The sequence below is a fragment of the Rosa rugosa genome, chromosome 4, assembly GCF_958449725.1.
Source record: "Rosa rugosa chromosome 4, drRosRugo1.1, whole genome shotgun sequence".
Lineage (NCBI taxonomy): Eukaryota > Viridiplantae > Streptophyta > Magnoliopsida > Rosales > Rosaceae > Rosa > Rosa rugosa.
In genome coordinates, this window is record NC_084823.1 from 25,404,530 (window position 1) to 25,428,139 (window position 23,610).

At 37.1% G+C, this 23,610-nt stretch overlaps 2 long non-coding RNA genes across 2 annotated transcripts; both read right to left on the minus strand.

Moving 5' to 3' along the window:
* Window positions 1-4,261: 4,261 nt before the first annotated feature.
* Window positions 4,262-6,308, minus strand: LOC133706553 (uncharacterized). Its single transcript, XR_009844596.1, has 3 exons — window positions 5,904-6,308; window positions 5,273-5,349; window positions 4,262-4,490 (listed from the first exon to the last, which is right to left on the minus strand). It is a non-coding gene; the product is annotated as an uncharacterized LOC133706553 (long non-coding RNA).
* Window positions 6,309-10,733: 4,425 nt separating this feature from the next.
* Window positions 10,734-13,219, minus strand: LOC133706845 (uncharacterized). The gene is made up of 3 exons (XR_009844747.1): window positions 12,815-13,219; window positions 12,184-12,260; window positions 10,734-11,401 (listed from the first exon to the last, which is right to left on the minus strand). It is a non-coding gene; the product is annotated as an uncharacterized LOC133706845 (long non-coding RNA).
* Between the last annotated feature and the right edge of the window lie 10,391 nt (window positions 13,220-23,610).

Here is a 23,610-nt window from a genome sequence, read left to right on the forward strand (position 1 = left end):
GTCATCATCCATGTTAGCTTCAAAAAATGTATCCTCTCCTGCCATAATGTGGGTCGAGTTCCCGACCGAATTCTCCACTACATCAGATGACTCTTTTAATTTCTTGGTGGTTGGAGCAAGCCCCACCGATGAGGCACGTCTCTTCATTGATTTTCCTGAAAATTTGCAACAGGTTAGAAGGAAGATATATGACAAAGGTGGGAAAAGGGGAGTTTGGGGGTTACCTTGCTTAGAAGATTCTTTGATTGTTTTCAGTTTGGAACTCGACACTTTCTTTCTACTATTGCCTGGATTATAAAATGTAGGGTTAGTGCGAAATAAATTCAATGTAAAAGTGTTAAAGTGGGGGTGCTTATAGTTTTTGGGTACAAACGAGACTAAGAGCCCCTGCAAGGCAATGCGCTTGGTCTCAATCAAATCTTCTCCGATATTTCTCTTGATAAAAGTTGACTACCAAGTTTGAAAATCTGGAGTAGCCCTACGGTTAGGTAGGCTGGATTTAAGGTCGGATCTCTCAAACTTGCCAAACTGAGTTCGATAGTAGAGAGTAACGGCCGAACACTGCTCAGTATCGGTAAATCTGTCTCTCCATGAGGAGAAGCGATTCTCCGACATCAGAAATAAGGCGTGCAATAAAGTTGCGTAGATAAACTTTAACCCTAACCGACCCAAAGTACATTTGAGACCATAATTTAGGTCTCGAGAGATCAGAATACCCCCCCCCCCCCCCCCAAGATAGCATCACATCCAAATCTAGAGTCTTCTTCCATGTTTTGTCTATGTCGATTGCAAGACAAGAAGGGTGGTCTCGAAAGTAACATACAACAAACTAATCTTTGAGCATACTTCTTTTAAAAAAAAAGGAAATCAAAACACTCACCTGCCGAATGAGAACAAAGACCAAGAGGAATAATCTAACGGCCAAGAGTCGTTGTGGAATCAAAAGATGAGCATGGTGGCCGAAGTTCATGGAAATAAGTTTACAACCACACTTGAAACATCCATAGTTGTCCTCTGATATCCAAGTTCATACTACAGGTCACTATATTGCAAAGGTACGATATAGGTAAGCACGAACGAATGGACCGAGAGCTAGAAGAGTACCCAAACTAAGAGCTTCCGCAATACCAGTGAATTCAAAAATACACTTGTTCGACCTAGTACAAAACACAAACTTTCAGAGTCAATAGAGGAGAAAGGCAGCGTGTTCATATTGTTTGGGCGGTTGCCTCCTAGTTTCTGACACTTTTTCATCCACTGCATGTTCGGCATAGCAGGTACTATAGTTGAGCAATTTCTTTGCTTTGGCGTCTAAATCATCTTTAGCTTTCTTGTCATTCTTGATCACTTGAGGTTTCATACTAGCATGAAAAGATGAAGGGAATTCGGTTGATGCACAAATCTCCACTCCATTCGGCCGAAACCCAATATTGCAGCCATGTCTAGCAAGGTAGGAATCATTGGCCTGAGGTGCAAGTTCATGGTGTTCGTAGCAGATGACCAAAAGTACAAGGCGGCTGCAAGAAGAGAACGATCCATGTGAATCTCTTGTTCAGTCATTTTTATGCTGTCAAACAATTGCTCCATGATATATTTTTTCAGTTGCTTCATAGCTACCATTTTTGCTCTATAAGTGATAGGAGCATTTTAATGTGGTATTTTAATAGTTAATTCCTCACATTTTGCTTAGTTAATTCCTTAACGAATCGATTTTTAATTCAATTTTTATTTTTAGGTACATTGGAGTAGATGATGATGAAATAAGTGTTAGGTCCATAAAATGATGGAGAAAAATGGAAATGCACTAAAAAGGTCAACTTTACACATTTTCCTACTCCGGCTAGGAGAAACCAAGCCAAGCAAGGAAGAAGGAGCGACCACCTGACCAAATGAACTTCAAATGAGCTGAAACCTTCCAGATCCATTCTAGACATCCTAAGAAACATTTCTTATGAAGAGTGCAAGAGCCAAAAAGAAGTGGAAGGCCTTCAAACAGTCAGCCCAAGTTTCTGCAGAAGCAAAACTGGAAAACTGGACCTGTAAGGAGTCCAGCAGAAATTCCGGCCCAAACACATGGAGATAAATTCTGAAAATTTTACAGAATGATCTACACTCATGATGGATCATTTCATATGAAGAAGTCACGGGCAAAATCTGAAGTCTTGGTGGAGAATTAATTGAAGGAAAAATGAGTAGAAAGTGACTCAAACCTAACAAATTCCATTAGTGTTTAAATATTCAAACCTAACAAATTCCATTAGTGTTTAAATATTCAAACCTAATAAATTCCATTAATGTTTAAATATTCAAACCTAATAAATTCCATTAATGTTTAAATGCTCAAACCTAACATATCATCATTTGTTTAAATCCAAATAGTTTTGCTTGGTAGCCTATAAATAGAGGCTACAACAAAGAAGAAAGGACATTCCTTCATCCATTCCATCTTCTTTGTCTCTCCATTTCCTTTCCATTTTCCTTTCCATCCTCTAGTTTCAAGTTTAGTCATCTCCACGAGTTCAAGCAAGGCCAAAGAAGAAGAAGAGAAGCCGTGAGCACTTCCATCCATAGCCATCCTTGAAGCTTGCTTTCGAGTTTCAAGAATCCACAACGTGAATCATCCATCTCATCTTCATCCACGGTGTAATCCTATTCTCCTTTGTAACCTTTGCTTTGAATTTCGTTGGTTATGAACTAGTTGACATATATGTTTGAACAAAGTATTATTTCTGGAATTTTTATGATTAATTGAGAATTTTCAGATTCATATATTGTGATTCGAGAGTTGCTTATGTGGGTTTGTTTAATTAAATTTGCGTTATAGATAACTTTTGTATTTTAATCTTATGTGGTTGCAAACACTTAGGGTTTCGATATGAATGGTGCTAGGTTTAAGAACATGAAATCGACTTTTCGTTTTGTGTAAACTTGAATCAAAGTAGTAAAGGTTTTGTACAAAGATCGAATTTAATTAAAGAGAATTGCAATTAGGTGGACTTTTCCATACTAAGTTGTACACTTGAGTTGATAGCCTTTCTCTATGTGTAATGCGTTAAACATGACATGATTGACTAGCTTTCTAGGGTTTGATTGCATGTTTGATAGGATTAATCTAGGTGCTTTCGCTTAGGTTAATTAGCATTGAAAAGTAAAAAATGGGAATTCATTTGCTTTCGAATGTTTCACATGATCAACTCCTTTCTCATGACTTAGATGAACAATATTAGGGTTTGAATCAATTTTAATCATAAGTTTCGGTTTTGATCTTTGTTCCTTCATTCCATTCGTATTTTTATGTTTTTGCATTTTAATTGTTTTTGTTAACTTAGTTTCATTTTCGAAAAAACCAAAAACAAAATCCCCCCTTTTCGTGTAAAATGTTTATATTTTGTGAATACATTTGTGAATATTATACTTTGTTTTAATTTTAATTGTTTAATTGTTTGACAATGACAGGTGTACCCTCAATCCCCGGAATAGAACGATCCCTATTTGCTTATACTACTAACGATCTTTTCAGGGTTAAATTATGCGCTTGCTTTGAGCGTATCAATTTTTGGCGCCGTTGCCGGGGACTTGAAAAATCACTTGTTTTTGTTTATAATTATTGTATATAAACTGTTTGAAACTTAGTTTAAATTAACTAGGTTGTTTTTTTTTTTTTATATTGTTGAATACGAGTTTTAATTGTAAGTTGTAAATTGAACGGAATAGGTGAAGTCTCTTTTGTTAATATTGGCCTAAACCCCTTATTGGTACCTAGTTCAGGTCCATTAAGGTTGAGGGCGACCTTTATTAACACTTGTTGAACTGTCTTCACACTTATGAACTTTTTCATCTTAGTAAGTATAGCCTATGTGGAATGGTGTCTAGGAAGGGGACAACGTTCATGACGGGTTTTTGAATCCAGAAGTGCTTATAAATGGGCTTAGCTCATGCCAAAATGGATTTTTCCTCTCGTGTTCACCCTCCCCTACCTGGCCATTTCAGTAAGGTTGCCCAACGGATGTAGGAGGGACTTTGTGTCTAGACGACTATACTTGGGCCGCACGTCCACTTGATTTACCGCTTGGAATTAGATTTGATATCAATAATGTTTATAACAAAAGAAATACTTGTGCATACTCTTTACGTGTAAATTATTTTGTTGTTTCACACTTTATACTTGTAAAAATACTTTTTACGTTTTATACTCACTTGTGTACTTAACTTGTGTCTTATGTACAAAATACTTGTTAATTATACTTGTAGTTTGTATGTCACGCCCCGAATTTTGAATAGTAAATTCAAATCCGAAACATGAATAATTACAATTACAAAATCCAAATCTCGAAACTTCGAGTTCATTATTACAATTCACTCTCACAAGCAATATTGTAAAGCTCAAATGAGCATAACACACCTCACAACTTACAATTGCTGTAAAACTCTAACAATTGCACTAACCGCACGATCACCGTCCTGGTTCTCCTGTCCTGTAGGAATACCCGCTACACAATTTGAATAGTGTACCGGGAGTTGCAACAACACAAAACCCGGTAAGCTTTTTACAGCCAGTATGAGTAAACAAGAAAGAATTGTTGATTTATTTCCTTACAATTATTATAACTCAACACGATCACCATAAAAGGAAGGATACTCTTGAGGCTCTCTTTTAAGAACTCATTCTTAAAAGACTCAAGTATCCTCAACACTTCTCACATAAGACCCCTCACAGTCTCAAGTAACCTCAACATTACCCTCACATCACTACTCAACAATTGGCAGACAGACTCATTATATATATATAGACCCTTATGAGTTACTCTCAATTTCCCTCATAAGGTTACCACATATATATAGACACTTATGAGTTACTCTCAATTTCACTCATAAGGTCACTCCACATTTGGCAGACAGACTAGAGCTCTAACTGAACGTAACCACTCGTCCGGCCACAGACGTGATTACGATTTAATACTATTAATAACCACCAGCCCGGTACGAGAGCGTGATTCACTAATAGATGCCATGGTCACCTCGTGACCTAGTGATCTCCACAGATCACAACAATTTATTGTTCCTCAACAATAAAACTCAACACCTCTCACAATATATTGTTTCTCAACAATAACTCAACACAACTCCAACAATACATATTATTTCACGTAATAATATATATACAGACATTCACACAGGAATGTCTAATACACCAACAATAGTTCATATGATTGCAAAATAAAGCAATTAAATATATTGGGTTCGTAATATGAACCACGTGAGGTTTACTCACCTCTAATTCCCGTTGCGTCTTCTAAACAGCTCAACAACGATTTTACGAATCGTCCGCCAAATCAATCCGCCAATCACCTAATCAAATGTGACTTGAATTTAGCTAACAATTCCAAAACATACTTAAACGACAATCCAACGGTCGGATTCTAACTTATATAAAAATCCGACGGACGGATTCTCACGAATCGCCTCCCGAATCACTGTTTTGCAATTATACGAAGATCCAACGGTCGGATCTTCGCCCATGACCACACAAGGTCATTGGGACAGTCATACGATCAACATATCAAAACTACAAGTCCATCAGACGGTCCGATCTTCACAGATCATTAATCGAACAATCGAAATCGTTCGAAATCGTAAAATTCATAACTAAATCATACGATATCCGAAAATTGCGTATAATATATCGAAATGATCGTATTGAAATATAGAATCTAAAAATGCACAGAAACTATATTTTTGACCCCCGGAGTTGGCCGGAAAGGGCCGCCGGAGTTAGTGGCAGAGCCGCCGCCGACCACCGCCAATGGTGTCGGGGCCGGGCTGCTCCTCTTCATCTCATCAAGCCCAACCACTTTCCTAACTAGCATGAAGTCTAAAAATGACCGGAAGTGGTCGAAAATTACCTCAAGAAGAAAGAGGCCGAAATCGCCCAAAATCGCTCAAATCTGAAATTCGTCTTCCTCGGGTTGAATCGAGATGTGAAACTTGGTGAGTTTATAGAGCATGGCAAGGCGAACAAAGCCCAGTTGGTCTCCCCTCCTACCTTTGCCGGAGTTGGCTGGAATTTGAAGAAATGCATGAAAAATGGTCTGACCTTCTTTGCTTCGATTCGTTGTCTATGGTGAATGATAGGATGCAAGACATATATGAATGGAAAGCTGGTTTCAAGGCGAAGAGATTGATATCAATTTCATGGCCATAGGTGGCCGGATGAAGTCGTGGCGACGCCGTGAAGCCAAGGCAGCGAGGAGGAGAAAAATCTGGAAATTTTCGGGTTTCCTTATTGAGAAATCTGATTTTTTGTATTTATAGAAAATTCTCAATTTTAAAATATTCATAAATTATTCATACGAACTCCAAATAATGCGTTCCACATGTCCACGAACTCGTATCGACGAGCTCTACAACTTTCATGAAGGAAGTTTTCCCAAATTTTGAACGTATAAAAAGTCAACTTTGTTGACCCCCTAAAAACGTTCGTTTTCGAAAATAAAATCGTTCGAACTAATTCCACAACTTTTCCAAGCTTCGTACTCGCTCCTACTATCGTGAAATCATTTCTAAAAAACCATGGAATTTAATTTGGATTTTTCGGGGTATTACAATCTACCCTCCTTAAAGAAATTTCGTCCCGAAATTTGAGCGTAAGTCAATTCCTCTCGATTAAGGTTGACCTAATCATAGAATCTCCATCTTTTCCAAATCTGTAGTAATCTACAAAGCCACAATCCTTTGTATAAAAATACATTCCTAGGGCCACTAAATCCTTTCATCACAATGTAAATTCACAAAACAACTGCTCAACATCACTCCACATCAATTACACAAAATCATCACGTGGATCATCTCATAGATCCTTACATAGATCTTCACATAGATCATCACATAGATCTTCACATAGATCATCACTCTGTACTGGCATACAAGCACAGTAAACACTCCCACAAAGTGTTTCGCTACTCAATTAGCATCACGGTAAATCTCTATAGTAAAACTCAAGCATGCACCATTCTTCACAACAATAGAGATGCATCACTCAAAACAAATCATCCCCAAAAGCACGCCAATAAAATATGTCACCCAGTGACGATGACTTGGGCTTGTTCAATCCTTGGGCTAAGCATTAGGGCTGGCCAATTGGGCCTGAAGAAATCGGACCATCCACATTTCGAACCGGCCCAAACCACTTTGGGTTTAACATTTGGGCCTACTATTCGGGCCGAACAATTGGGCTTACCATTTGGGCCTACCATTCGGGCCTACCATTCGGGCTTACTATTTGGGCTTACTATTTGGGCTTACTATTTGGGCCTACCAATCGGCCCACCAACTTCCAGCTCGGCTACGGTATGAAATTGTACATACCGTATATACGTATGCATACCGTACAGATCGTATATACGTATGCATACCGTACAACTGTATATTCGTATGCATACCGTACAGACCGTATATACGTATGTATACCGTACATACCGTATATACGTCGTATATCAAGCATATACGAGATCCAAAAATATTTGTAAGAGGTAAGGTTCGAACTCCCGACCTCAAACACGAAGGTTTTGCTCCCAACCACTGAAGCAAGAGCTGCCTTCATTAATATATGCTCACGTGTTATATTTATTATGTCATAAGCGACATAAATAAAATAACGGGGGAGGCAAGGTTCGAAACCTTAACCTGCTGCACAAGGGCTTTGCCCACCAACCACTGGAGCACAAGCTGTGCTTAATATAATGTGTACAAATGTTTTACTTATTATGTCATAAGCGAACATAATAAAAATAAACGAGAGGCAAGGTTCGAACCTCTGACCTCTTGTACATGAGCCTTGCTCTTCAACCACTAGAGCACCAGCTGCTCTCGTTACTATCCATGCAACTTCTTTTATTTATTCTATCATAAGCGATAGAATAACAACAAACTGTCGGTACACTCCACGTGCCACGACACGTCTCTTCCGTGATTTACGGAAAGCAAATCACTTTCGGCTAAAGCTGTCTGCCACAGCGTCTCGAGGTTCGGCCTGTCCCCTTACACGCTCAACACGCGCCAACAGCTTTTCCGGGTTTCGGGGCGACTTTAATCCAACGCGTGGATTCAAATTCTGAGATCGTTCATCCAACGGTGGAGATCTGCTCACCTTGTTCTATAAATAGGTGCATTCTGGAGAAAAACTGTTCACTCCAAAAGAAAAGAAATTTTTCTTCCGAGCTCAAGTCTTTCTCTCTCAACTCTTCAGCCTTTCTCTTCTCAAATCCTTTCTTCATCAATTTCAATCCTTCTCTTCTGATCTTCTCTCCCATCTAGTTGATTCAATCCCATCTTTCCTCTGAACTTTCAGATCTTCAATATTTTCCTCCAAATCTTCAATCCTTCTTTCTCAGATCTTTTCTTCCATTTGAAGATTCGATCTCATCTTTCCTCTGAGAATCTCAGATCTCCAATCACCAGTTCAACAACTCCAATCCTTCTAACAAAATCTCCCTCAAACACTAAACCATGTATTCCTCGATTTCCACATCCTCTCACCCCATGACCCAAGAGCCACGAACTCTGCAACTAATGGAGCTCCAAACCCCGCAACAAATGGAACCACAACAACAGCAACCAACAGAGGAGGGAGGAAACACCCAAGCAGCTGGAAGTAGTGCCAACATGGATTTCTGGCGAAGCCGTACCAGGTGGATTCCTACTCCAGAACAAATAAGAATCCTCAAGGATCTTTACTATGTCAAGGGATTTAAGTGCCCAACTACAGAGCAGATTCACGAGATCTGTCTCCAGCTGAACCAGTATGGGTATGTTGAGGGTAAGAACATTTACTTTTGGTTCCAGAACGTCAGGGCTCGAGAGAAGCAGATGAATAGGTGTAATCAGGCTGCTCCAGTGCCCATGAGAACTAGTTCTCTTGGTACTGGTAGATCCATTGATCTCAATTTTGGGTCCACTGGTTCTACTGGTGCTGGTGGATCCATCGACATCAATTTTGGGCCAGCTGGTGGATCCATTGACATCAATTTTGGGTCCACTAGTTCTACTGATGATGGTAGATCCATTGATCTCAACTTTGGTTCCACCTATTCTACTGGTAATGAAGGATTTCTTGATTTAAATTTTGTTTCATATTCTTCCTCACACTTCAACACTAATACCAGTCCAACTCTTTTGGCACAACAGGAGGACAAACATCCCTGCAACAACGAGGAGGAGATCACCAGGAGGTTCAAACTCTTCCTCTGTTCCCCGTGCACGGCGAGGACGTCTTTGGTAACCTGAAGGCTACTTCCGAGGAAGGTAGCGCTTTTGGTTACTATTCTGGTGGCTCAGGCGGTTACCACAGTGGCTCAAACGTTTCTCTTGAGCTCAGCCTCAACCCATCCGGAGCTGCTGACTAGGCTTAGTATAGCATAGTCCTCGCTTTTTTTTTTTTTTTTTTTTTTTTTTTTGTAATATAAACTCAATAAGATGGTGTGCATGTTTTCTTTCCTGTTTGTTTAACCAACAACAACACCAAGGATCGAACCTTGGTCACCCAATACTATTTTCAAAACCATAAACAACTCTACTGCACACATCTTTCATAATGATGCAATAAAAACAATCACTCAAAAAGAATCCAACAATCAATTAAGTCGCATCGAGGTCTAGCTAGTATCCTCTGAGTCAAACCAAACACAACAATTTCATCGATAGGATTAGGGATTTATAAAGCTAAACACATCCTGAGTTAGCTAGGAAAAACCCACGTTTTTAGAGTTACTCTTACAACTCTTATAGAATCTCGATAATTCCATCTATCAATTGCTTCAACAAAAACTCACCACAATTCAATCCCTAACATTTAGCGATTCAGAAATCAAATCAAACTCCATATCACATAGTAATTCACTTGAACCACTATGGATACCTAACAAAATCACTAAAATCAATATCCGAAATTGCGTTTAACTATAACACCTAAAATCAATCACCAAAGGCACACACTCTCATCCAACATCATTCACAAGAACTGATTCTAACTCTCCCAATTAATTACACCAAAATCAACTCCATTGCAAAACTTTAAGTGTCCCGCCTACTTAAACTTAAAACACACAACAACTTCAAATTCACTGCAGCCCATCTCCATACTACGATCCAAAACTTAAGAAAACTAGTTCACCACACAAAGGCCACAAAATTCAATTTCATTCACTTGAACAAAACTATATTCACAAGTCACGGTCAGGTCATCAACCCATGGTGTTCAAATGAATAAATTTCAAATCCAGTTTTCCTTGTGAATCGTAACGTATCGTTCCAAAATGATGCAAGCAACATCAACCACGTATATAAGACACATCTCGCGAACTCAATTCAAATTCAGAATCACCAAAACTACTACTAATTCCAATTCTACCAACAATCTTGATTCTGAAGGAATTATAGTACTCAACGACAACCCAAAACAATGGTCTCTCCTCTCTAACCATCGAGCACAAAATAAAATTCTTGTCTCGCACCTTAAACCCTGCTTAACAACTTACAAGCACAAGGAAGAAGTAACCGCAATAATTCCTTCCCTAACCGCAACACTACTCACAACTCCACATGAGTCAAGAATCTATTCAAGAACATTAGTATATCCAACTTAAAAAGGCAAAATTACCATCGATTAATACTCGTATCCACATTACAGACGAGCATAGGTCCAGACCGTGCCTTCAACCAAACACTTCAACAATCAAAAGAACCTCATTTCCATAAAACAATCCTCGTTGACTTAACAGAGTTGAATCAAGAGGTTCCTATTCCTCAAGGATTGTAACTCGCGGCCACTGAACTTATTCTCATACGAACCTACAAGACAACTGTAAGGTTCTAAGTACAACCCCTTCGAATATCCATCACCTAAGGAGTATAGTATGCTTGGCTAATACTTGTATAACACTTAAAACACAGTATAAGTCAAATACAAATTCATATTAACCAAGTCAATACTATAGGGAATGTATTCACGTTCCCTAAACGACCTAGCGGCCTAAACAACTCCCAACACTCACGCATACCCAATGACTTAGCCAATACCAAAGAGCACACGATGGGGATCCGCTGCAGACGGGCCATCACTCGGAAGGTATTGACACATCACCAAATATGCACCTTACGCTCTGATACCAAACTGTCACGCCCCGAATTTTGAATAGTAAATTCAAATCCGAAACATGAATAATTACAATTACAAAATCCAAATCTCGAAACTTCGAGTTCATTATTACAATTCACTCTCACAAGCAATATTGTAAAGCTCAAATGAGCATAACACACCTCACAACTTACAATTGCTGTAAAACTCTAACAATTGCACTAACCGCACGATCACCGTCCTGGTTCTCCTGTCCTGTAGGAATACCCGCTACACAATTTGAATAGTGTACCGGGAGTTGCAACAACACAAAACCCGGTAAGCTTTTTACAGCCAGTATGAGTAAACAAGAAAGAATTGTTGATTTATTTCCTTACAATTATTATAACTCAACACGATCACCATAAAAGGAAGGATACTCTTGAGGCTCTCTTTTAAGAACTCATTCTTAAAAGACTCAAGTATCCTCAACACTTCTCACATAAGACCCCTCACAGTCTCAAGTAACCTCAACATTACCCTCACATCACTACTCAACAATTGGCAGACAGACTCATTATATATATATAGACCCTTATGAGTTACTCTCAATTTCCCTCATAAGGTTACCACATATATATAGACACTTATGAGTTACTCTCAATTTCACTCATAAGGTCACTCCACATTTGGCAGACAGACTAGAGCTCTAACTGAACGTAACCACTCGTCCGGCCACAGACGTGATTACGATTTAATACTATTAATAACCACCAGCCCGGTACGAGAGCGTGATTCACTAATAGATGCCATGGTCACCTCGTGACCTAGTGATCTCCACAGATCACAACAATTTATTGTTCCTCAACAATAAAACTCAACACCTCTCACAATATATTGTTTCTCAACAATAACTCAACACAACTCCAACAATACATATTATTTCACGTAATAATATATATACAGACATTCACACAGGAATGTCTAATACACCAACAATAGTTCATATGATTGCAAAATAAAGCAATTAAATATATTGGGTTCGTAATATGAACCACGTGAGGTTTACTCACCTCTAATTCCCGTTGCGTCTTCTAAACAGCTCAACAACGATTTTACGAATCGTCCGCCAAATCAATCCGCCAATCACCTAATCAAATGTGACTTGAATTTAGCTAACAATTCCAAAACATACTTAAACGACAATCCAACGGTCGGATTCTAACTTATATAAAAATCCGACGGACGGATTCTCACGAATCGCCTCCCGAATCACTGTTTTGCAATTATACGAAGATCCAACGGTCGGATCTTCGCCCATGACCACACAAGGTCATTGGGACAGTCATACGATCAACATATCAAAACTACAAGTCCATCAGACGGTCCGATCTTCACAGATCATTAATCGAACAATCGAAATCGTTCGAAATCGTAAAATTCATAACTAAATCATACGATATCCGAAAATTGCGTATAATATATCGAAATGATCGTATTGAAATATAGAATCTAAAAATGCACAGAAACTATATTTTTGACCCCCGGAGTTGGCCGGAAAGGGCCACCGGAGTTAGTGGCAGAGCCGCCGCCGACCACCGCCAATGGTGTCGGGGCCGGGCTGCTCCTCTTCATCTCATCAAGCCCAACCACTTTCCTAACTAGCATGAAGTCTAAAAATGACCGGAAGTGGTCGAAAATTACCTCAAGAAGAAAGAGGCCGAAATCGCCCAAAATCGCTCAAATCTGAAATTCGTCTTCCTCGGGTTGAATCGAGATGTGAAACTTGGTGAGTTTATAGAGCATGGCAAGGCGAACAAAGCCCAGTTGGTCTCCCCTCCTACCTTTGCCGGAGTTGGCTGGAATTTGAAGAAATGCATGAAAAATGGTCTGACCTTCTTTGCTTCGATTCGTTGTCTATGGTGAATGATAGGATGCAAGACATATATGAATGGAAAGCTGGTTTCAAGGCGAAGAGATTGATATCAATTTCATGGCCATAGGTGGCCGGATGAAGTCGTGGCGACGCCGTGAAGCCAAGGCAGCGAGGAGGAGAAAAATCTGGAAATTTTCGGGTTTCCTTATTGAGAAATCTGATTTTTTGTATTTATAGAAAATTCTCAATTTTAAAATATTCATAAATTATTCATACGAACTCCAAATAATGCGTTCCACATGTCCACGAACTCGTATCGACGAGCTCTACAACTTTCATGAAGGAAGTTTTCCCAAATTTTGAACGTATAAAAAGTCAACTTTGTTGACCCCCTAAAAACGTTCGTTTTCGAAAATAAAATCGTTCGAACTAATTCCACAACTTTTCCAAGCTTCGTACTCGCTCCTACTATCGTGAAATCATTTCTAAAAAACCATGGAATTTAATTTGGATTTTTCGGGGTATTACATTGTAATTCATAGTTACTTGTTTATTATTTTTTTTTTTTGTATTTCTTTGTTAATATTAAGTTACTAACTTTATTTAATGTAGGTACCGTCTGGCTGCAAGACGTAAAATACAAGCGCTGCTTGGGAGGCAACCCAATTCAGAATATAATCAGATTTGCTTTCTCTTCCCCTTTTACTCCTCCATTTTCTTTTTGTTTTAGTAGTTATTTTCGTAAATTCCATCCCTATATGCTTACTTATTTCATTGCATGCTTTTAATTGATTACATTGAGGATAATGCAATATTTAAGTGTGGGGGAAGGGATTTATATTTTTGTCTTTCATTTTGAATCCTATAAATATTTTTGTCTTTCATTTTGAGTCCTATATTTTAAAAAAAAAAATAATAATAATAATAATAAAAAATAAAAAAAATAAAAAATAAAAAATAAAAAAATAAAATAAAATGCATTCATTCAGTCTTATTAAATTCAGCTTTTTACAAAAAAAAAAAAAAACAAAAATAAATAAATAAAAAAATAATAATAAAAAAAATAAAAAAAAAAATATCTCCCAAATTGTATATTTTGTATTTCTTAGTTAATTATAGTTACTAACTTTCTAATTTCTATTCTGTCTGGCTGAAAGACGTTAAACTCAAGCGCTGCTTGGGAGGCAACCCAATTCAGAAGTAGCTGTGAAGGAGTCTACCTACACAGATTTGCTTTCTCTTTCCCTATCTCTTTTTATTTTTTATTTTTTTTCTCTTTTGTTTTTATTTTAGGATTTATTTTCATAAATGTCTTCTATCTATGCTTATTTGTTTCATTGCATGCTTATGATTGATTACATTGAGGACAATGCAATATTTAAGTGTGGGGGAAGGGATTTATATTTGAGTCTTTTATTTTGAGTCAGATATATTGGAAAATACAAAAAAATCGAAAAATGTCAAAAATTAAAAAAATTTCGTTGATTTTATTTATTGAGTCTTAGTCCTTTGTTTTTATTTTTGAGTCATAGGATGCCCTTTTAACTGTCTAGGATGAGCTTATATCTCTGAAATTAAGGCTAAAAGAGGATCACAAGATTGGGATAATATTTGATGATATTCTTTGGTTAATTATGATTTATGAAAAGCATATGAATGTGTAGTAGATATGGTGCATGCGTAACTTTGGTACAGAATATGAACATGTGGATGATAAGTTATGATTCATAATAACCCTTGTGAGAATTTGAGCCATGTGCCCTTTCTTTGTTGAGTGATTAATGGAAAAAAAAATGAATTATACTCTTATTTTCTTGGCGATGATTCTGTTGATCTCATTATTCTTTCATCTTGATTGATTACATGCCATAGATTAAGTTTAATGGACTAGAGAATGCTAGAATTCGCTCTTGTGCTTGTTAAGACGTTTTGTCAATACATGGCCCTGATTCTGGAAAGGATAGAGGCACCTAGGAACTACCACCATTGCCAAATAAGCCTGTGTCCCTATTTGTGCCCGTCGTGGGACCCCCTTAGATAAACCCCTTTGAGCCTACATTAAGCCTTTTCTTTCATCACCCTAAAAATCCTTAACCCCTGAACCTTAGTATAGTTATAATCCTACCCTTTGTTCTAAAAACTTAGTGGAGCTATCTTTTGAGACTTACTACATGATGGTGACAAGGATTAAGAAGAGGTGAAAATTCAAGTGTGGGGGTAGACTTGTCCATAAAAAAATTAAAAAAAATAAAAATAAAAAAATATAAAAAAAAAAAGAATGTTTATGGATTTTAGTCCCCCATACTTGGTGAGTTTGGAGATTGTTTTGAATTGAAGGCCCACTATCGAAAAATTTGGTCTTTGTCCAATTCACTAGAATCAAAGGGAGTTTAGAATGAAGATGAAGACATTAAGCCCTTTTATAAAGCCTCATGAGTATGACGTTATGCCTTGGTGGATTTCTAGAAGTCTCTCTACATCAACATGAGCTCTGCTAGGTTTTTAGGATACTTTGTTAAAATTCCTTACCCTTTCATTTCTTAAAACCTTGAGCCTTAGCCCCATTACAACATTTGAGAAGACCTTCTTGATCCTTAAGATGGGACAGCCTTTGATGTGGAGATGAGTTACAAGAGTTGAACATATGGCTTGGGTCCATTCGTGCAAGTAGTTGATATCTTTCATGAGATCTTTTAAAAAAAAAAAAAAAATTATATTCACAAAGTGCTTTTTGTTTCTTATATATGTGAGCTATTTGATTGCCTCAAAATATTTTCTCTCACATATAATTGAGTGATTATAAGCTTTTAAGCATGAGCCTTGAATCTGAGAGAAGAAAGAGTGATATATCCATGTGAGGTTTGAATCATGACTTGTTTGAAATATGTTGAGCTCCACTCACCACCATTGTTTACTCCCAAGTCTTACATGCTTATATGTGGATTATATTTTGTAATTACCTCTTGAATATCTTGATGATGTGATTCTTGGTTAAGTGCTAATCTTGGTGTCTTGAAAGTATGAGATTTCTGAGACAATATGTTAAAGGGCAATAGAGGTCTTTGTGATGTCAACATCATGGTCTTTGTCTTTGAATTTACTCTTTTATGTGTGACGTTTTTTTTTTTTTTTTTTTTTTTTTTTTTTTTTTTTTTCTTTGTGTTTTGCTTTGTGTTTTACGTTTTTGGTTTCTTTGAGTCTTTGTGTTTTTGTTTCCATACTTAGTCAATTTTTTCGTTGGTTTCTTTGTTTTGTGTCATAGTCTTTTTGGTTTGTTAATTTTTGATTTTGCTAAGGGACTAGCAAAAGCTAAGTGTGGGGGAATTTGATAGGAGCATTTTAATGTGGTATTTTAATAGTTAATTCCTCACATTTTGCTTAGTTAATTCCTTAACGAATCGATTTTTAATTCAATTTTTATTTTTAGGTACATTGGAGTAGATGATGATGAAATAAGTGTTAGGTCCATAAAATGATGGAGAAAAATGGAAATGCACTAAAAAGGTCAACTTTACACATTTTCCTACTCCGGCTAGGAGAAACCAAGCCAAGCAAGGAAGAAGGAGCGACCACCTGACCAAATGAACTTCAAATGAGCTGAAACCTTCCAGATCCATTCTAGACATCCTAAGAAACATTTCTTATGAAGAGTGCAAGAGCCAAAAAGAAGTGGAAGGCCTTCAAACAGTCAGCCCAAGTTTCTGCAGAAGCAAAACTGGAAAACTGGACCTGTAAGGAGTCCAGCAGAAATTCCGGCCCAAACACATGGAGATAAATTCTGAAAATTTTACAGAATGATCTACACTCATGATGGATCATTTCATATGAAGAAGTCACGGGCAAAATCTGAAGTCTTGGTGGAGAATTAATTGAAGGAAAAATGAGTAGAAAGTGACTCAAACCTAACAAATTCCATTAGTGTTTAAATATTCAAACCTAACAAATTCCATTAGTGTTTAAATATTCAAACCTAATAAATTCCATTAATGTTTAAATATTCAAACCTAATAAATTCCATTAATGTTTAAATGCTCAAACCTAACATATCATCATTTGTTTAAATCCAAATAGTTTTGCTTGGTAGCCTATAAATAGAGGCTACAACAAAGAAGAAAGGACATTCCTTCATCCATTCCATCTTCTTTGTCTCTCCATTTCCTTTCCATTTTCCTTTCCATCCTCTAGTTTCAAGTTTAGTCATCTCCACGAGTTCAAGCAAGGCCAAAGAAGAAGAAGAGAAGCCGTGAGCACTTCCATCCATAGCCATCCTTGAAGCTTGCTTTCGAGTTTCAAGAATCCACAACGTGAATCATCAATCTCATCTTCATCCACGGTGTAATCCTATTCTCCTTTGTAACCTTTGCTTTGAATTTCGTTGGTTATGAACTAGTTGACATATATGTTTGAACAAAGTATTATTTCTGGAATTTTTATGATTAATTGAGAATTTTCAGATTCATATATTGTGATTCGAGAGTTGCTTATGTGGGTTTGTTTAATTAAATTTGCGTTATAGATAACTTTTGTATTTTAATCTTATGTGGTTGCAAACACTTAGGGTTTCGATATGAATGGTGCTAGGTTTAAGAACATGAAATCGACTTTTCGTTTTGTGTAAACTTGAATCAAAGTAGTAAAGGTTTTGTACAAAGATCGAATTTAATTAAAGAGAATTGCAATTAGGTGGACTTTTCCATACTAAGTTGTACACTTGAGTTGATAGCCTTTCTCTATGTGTAATGCGTTAAACATGACATGATTGACTAGCTTTCTAGGGTTTGATTGCATGTTTGATAGGATTAATCTAGGTGCTTTCGCTTAGGTTAATTAGCATTGAAAAGTAAAAAATGGGAATTCATTTGCTTTCGAATGTTTCACATGATCAACTCCTTTCTCATGACTTAGATGAACAATATTAGGGTTTGAATCAATTTTAATCATAAGTTTCGGTTTTGATCTTTGTTCCTTCATTCCATTCGTATTTTTATGTTTTTGCATTTTAATTGTTTTTGTTAACTTAGTTTCATTTTCGAAAAAACCAAAAACAAAATCCCCCCTTTTCGTGTAAAATGTTTATATTTTGTGAATACATTTGTGAATATTATACTTTGTTTTAATTTTAATTGTTTAATTGTTTGACAATGACAGGTGTACCCTCAATCCCCGGAATAGAACGATCCCTATTTGCTTATACTACTAACGATCTTTTCAGGGTTAAATTATGCGCTTGCTTTGAGCGTATCAATAAGCTTACTATACAGGTACCTTAGCCTTTACACCAACTGACATAGTTTGTGCAAGTGATATGAATATGCAGTTATAAACAAAGGTATTAGTTAAACACATATTCATTCCATTAGGCCTGCACCAGTTATGAGTTAAGTAAGTTACCTGTTTTCCAATCTAGATTGAGCTTGATCTTATCAACATACTTTTCATTTAAGCAAGGTGCCTTGATCCTAAAATTCACATTAATCCTAGCCACATGTATTCTCTGCAATGTAGTTCTTCACCACAATAGTTGATTCATGTTGCAGTTTGCTTCCAAACAACTCAAAAGGGCAGTTGTCAACTTTGCAAATCACACGAACCCTAGTTCTGTTACTCTTTAAAAATATTAATTCCCATCTAGACATGATTGCCTTCTCCCTTAAAGTAGCTCTTAAAATCCTTGTTGATGCAAACTTTAGACTCAATTTAAACTATAGACTTCGTGTTAATTTTGGGATTAAACTTAAGAAAACCATCCCCTCCCCCTCCATCGAAGTTTGCTTCAGCTCCTATAACTTCCTCATCTGAAACAACAACCTTAAATATGTCCTCAGCCACAATGTCTTCTTCCACGGTACTTCTACAACAAGTAGACCTTTGTGTATTAAGTCTAATGGACTTGCCAAATACATCAAATTATTCTTCCATATCCCGAAGCCGATCATTATCCCAACCATAATGTCCATAATTATGATTATCCAACTGTGATCTGTAGTCTTCATCATCATAAGCCATTTTAGGTTGCACTCTTCCTCTCCTCCTAAACACATTCATTTTAATGCATGTCAACCAAGTTGTCAACTTCACTAACGTTCGCTTTACCTTTGGCGTTGGGAAATACACATGGTGTTCTACTTGCTTGAGTTGGTATTTGAGATGACCTATCCCACTCTTTAATCACAATACCCAGTTCTTTCTTTACTGGTATGTGCACCAATTCTGACTTGCTTGGCTCTTCTTGAAGCTCTTTTATGACAACACCAGATTTTTTCCTTGTCATCAATGACCACTCCACTTGAACTAGCTTGACTGAAGAAAAAAGCTAGTTCTGGTCCATCATACATGTACAAATCATTATTGTCCTCTTCATAGTTATCATGGAGATTTAGATGATCCAAGTAGATGATGACTAATTTAATCTCAGGCACTTAGCAACACATGGTGACTGTATTCCTATCTGTGTTCAGCTTAGTCAATGCGTCATCTTCACTCCCAATACTGTACCGGTAATTCTTCTCCAATTGTAGTTCTAGTTCAAGCCCCTCACCATTCCATCAACTTTAGTGAGACTCATCTTATCCTTACCCCAACGTAATTAACTTATCCACCAACATAGCCGTTGTTCTTTATGTAGCCACCATGGTACACCTTCTCCGGCCTCGGGATTATCAAAAGTGAGTAAAAATCTCTTTACCGTTTTTCAGATTCTTTAGTTTCGGTGAAATTGAACATGTTAAGAGCCTAGGTTTGGTTAATCGAGTGGGTAAATGAGAAGAATAGGCTTTGCATGTTTCAAAATGTAAAAATCTAAGGTTTGTGTTAAAAATCTGTTACAAATTGATGTTTATTGAATGTTTTATGTTAACTGGGTAACAAAAAATTGCAAAAAATAAAAAAGGACATGTATTGTGGGCTTATTGCAGGTGTATCTATTGCCCCAAAACAAGATCTTGTATTGGAGTCAATAAACTTGTATTGGCCAATGGACATCTATTTGCCCCAATACAAGATCTTGTTTTGAACCAATAGATGTCCATTTGGGGGGGAGGGGTAATAGACGTCTATTACCCCCCAATAGATGCCTCTATTGTGGTAATAGACATCTATTTTCCCCCAATAGACATTTACTGCCCCTCAATAGACACCTGCAATAAGCCCACAATACATGTTCATTTTCATTTTCATTTTTTTACACTTTTTTGTTGCCCAGTTAACATAAAACATTCAATAAACATCAATTTGTAACAGATTTGAAAGCGAGCAAAAGAGAGGCTAATAATACTTACCTTCTGTAATTTCGAACACATCGCAACTGATGATCTCCGGCTTGACGAGTTGCCAGAATCTTGATATGACCGGAGCTTTTCTAACTGACCACACATATTCTCTCTCAAAGTGAACAATGTGAGGGGAGAAATATGGAGAGAGATAGATGTAGAGGAAGATAAATATAGAGAGATAGTTAAAGAGAGAGATTTAATTCTTAATGTTGGTTGGGCTGATCGAGGCATGCTTTAAAAGTTTAGGTATGGTGTTGCAGAGTCTTTACTCTACAGATTGCAAACTCATAGCATGCTAGGGCAGAGTGACAGCTCCAGCTCCAAAGTGTTTCCATTTTCATATAAGAGAGAGTTCATGGCTATCTTAATGTTGGTTGGGGCATTGGGCTGATACGTGCTTTAAAGACTTCTATGAGGTTTAGTGCTACAGAGTAGATTGCTAAAACACAGGGGCAGAGTGCTAGCTCTAGCTCCAAAGTTTTTCCATTTTCATATAAGAGAGAGTTCATGACAATCTTAATGTTGATTGGGGCATTGGGCTGATACGTGCTTTAAAGACTTCTATGAGGTTTAGTGCTACAGAGTAGATTGCTAAAATACAGGGGCAGCGTGTCAGCTCCAGCTCCAAAGTGTTTCCATTTTCGTCTAAGATATGGTGTTGCAAAGTCTTTAATTACACTGCAGACTGCAAAAACATAACAAGCTAGGATTACAATTTTGATTGACATAGTTACAATTTGTTGTGTAAAACTTACAGTGTTAAAATTAGTGCTTAGAGTGATGTTAATAAAGATAAATGAAAAGAATCCATCTTTTGGTGAACATAACTAGTGCTAACATTCATGCCTCCATATAGTGATATGTTACCTAGTGAAAAAAAAAATGTACATGGCATATGTTACCCAAATGAAATGGACAACTAATTAACTAGCAGAAATGAAACAAAGGCATAGACTTTAGCTGGACATGTTGCATTGCAGAATCAAAAATCGAGAGAATACATTGCATTCCAATTTTTGACATACTAAAATTTTCGAGAGATTCAACCTTCTCCGGCCTCGGGATTATCAAAAGTGAGTAAAAATCTCTTTACCGTTTTTCAGATTGTTTAGTTTCTGTGAAATTGAACATGTTTATAGCCTAGGTTTGGTTAATCGAGTGGGTAAATGAGAACAATAGGCTTTGCATGTTTCAAAATCTGTAAAATCTAAGGTTTGTGTTACAAATCTGTTACAAATTGATGTTTATTGAATGTTTTATGTTAACTGGGCAACAAAAAATTACAAAAAATGAAAAAGGACATGTATTGTGGGCTTATTGCAGGTGTCTGTTGAGGGGTAATAGACATCTCTTGCCCCAAAACAGGATCTAGAATTGGTGTCAATAGACTTGTATTGGGGCCAACATACATTTATTGGGGGGGGGGGGTAATAGACGTCTATTTTCCCCTCAATAGACACCTGCAATAAGCCCTCAATAGACACCTGCAATAAGCCCACAATACATGTTCATTTTCATTTTTTGCAATTTTTTGTTGCCCAGTTAACCTAAAACATTCAATAAACATCAATTTGTAACGGATTTGAAAGCGAGCAAAAGAGAGGCTAATAATACTTACCTTCTGTAATTTCGAACACATCGCAACAGATGATCTCCGGCTTGACGAGTTGCCAGAATCTTGATATGACCGGAGCTTTTCTAACTGACCACACATATTCTCTCTCAAAGTGAACAATGTGAGGGGAGAGATATGGAGAGAGATAGATGTAGAGGAAGATAAATATAGAGAGATAGAAAATTTTCGGGAGATTAAACCTTCTCCGGCCTCGGGATTATCAAAAGTGAGTAAAAATCTCTTTACTGTTTTTCAGATTGTTTAGTTTCTGTGAAATTGAACATGTTTATAGCCTAGGTTTGGTTAATCGAGTGGGTAAAAGAGAACAATAGGCTTTGCATGTTTCAAAATCTGTAAAATCTAAGGTTTGTGTTACAAATTTGTTACAAATTGATGTTTATTGAATGTTTTATGTTAACTGGGCAACAAAAAATTGCAAAAAATGAAAAAGGACATGTATTGTGGGCTTATTGCAGGTGTCTGTTGAGGGGTAATAGACATCTATTGCCCCAAAACAGGATCTTGTTTTGGTGTCAATAGACTTGTATTGGGGCCAACATACATCTATTGGGGGGGTAATAGACGTCTATGTCTATTGCCCTGAAATAAGTTTCTTATACCGGGGGAATAGACATCTATTTTCCCCTCAATAGACACCTGCAATAAGCCCACAATACATGTTCATTTTCATTTTTTGCAATTTTTTGTTGCCCAGTTAACATAAAACATTCAATAAACATCAATTTGTAACAGATTTCAAAGCGAGCAAAAGAGAGGCTAATAATACTTGCCTTCTGTAATTTCGAACACATCGCAACAGATGATCTCCGGCTTGACGAGTTGCCAGAATCTTGATATGACCGGAGCTTTTCCAACTGACCACACATATTCTCTCTCAGAGTGAACAATGTGAGGGGAGAGATATGGAGAGATATAGATGTAGAGGAAGATAAATATAGAGAGATTTAATTCTTAATGTTGGTTGGGCTGATCGAGGCATGCTTTAAAAGTTTAGGTATGGTGTTGCAGATTCTTTACTCTACATATTGCAAACTCGTAGCATGCTAGGGCAGAGTGTCAGCTCCAGCTCCAATGTGTTTCCATTTTCATATAAGAGATAGTTCATGGCTATCTTAATGTTGGTTGGGGCATTGGGCTGATACGTGCTATAAAGACTTCTATGAGGTTTAGTGCTATAGAGTAGATTGCTAAAACACAGGGGCAGAGTGTCAGCTCCAGCTCCAAAGTGTTTCCATTTTCGTCTAAGATAGGGTGTTGCAGAGTCTTTAATTACTCTGCAGACTGCAAAAACATAACAAGCTAGGGTTACAATTTTGATTGACATAGTTACAATTTGTTGTGTAAAACTTACAGTGTTAGAATTAGTGCTTAGAGTGATGTTAATAAAGATAAATGAAAAGAATCCATTTTTTGGTGAACATAACTAGTGCTAACATTCATGCCTCCATATAGTGATATGTTACCCAAATGAAATGGACAACTAATAAACTAGAAGAAATAAAACAAAGGCATAGACTTTAGCCGGCCATCAACCATTGCAGAATCAAAAATCGAGACAATACTTTGCATTCCAATTTTTGACATACTAAAATTTTCGAGAGATTCAACCTTCTCCGGCCCCGGGATTATCAAAAATGAGTAAAAATCTCTTTACCGTTTTTAAGATTCTTTAGTTTATGTGAAATTGAACATGTTTATAGCCTAGGTTTGGTTAATC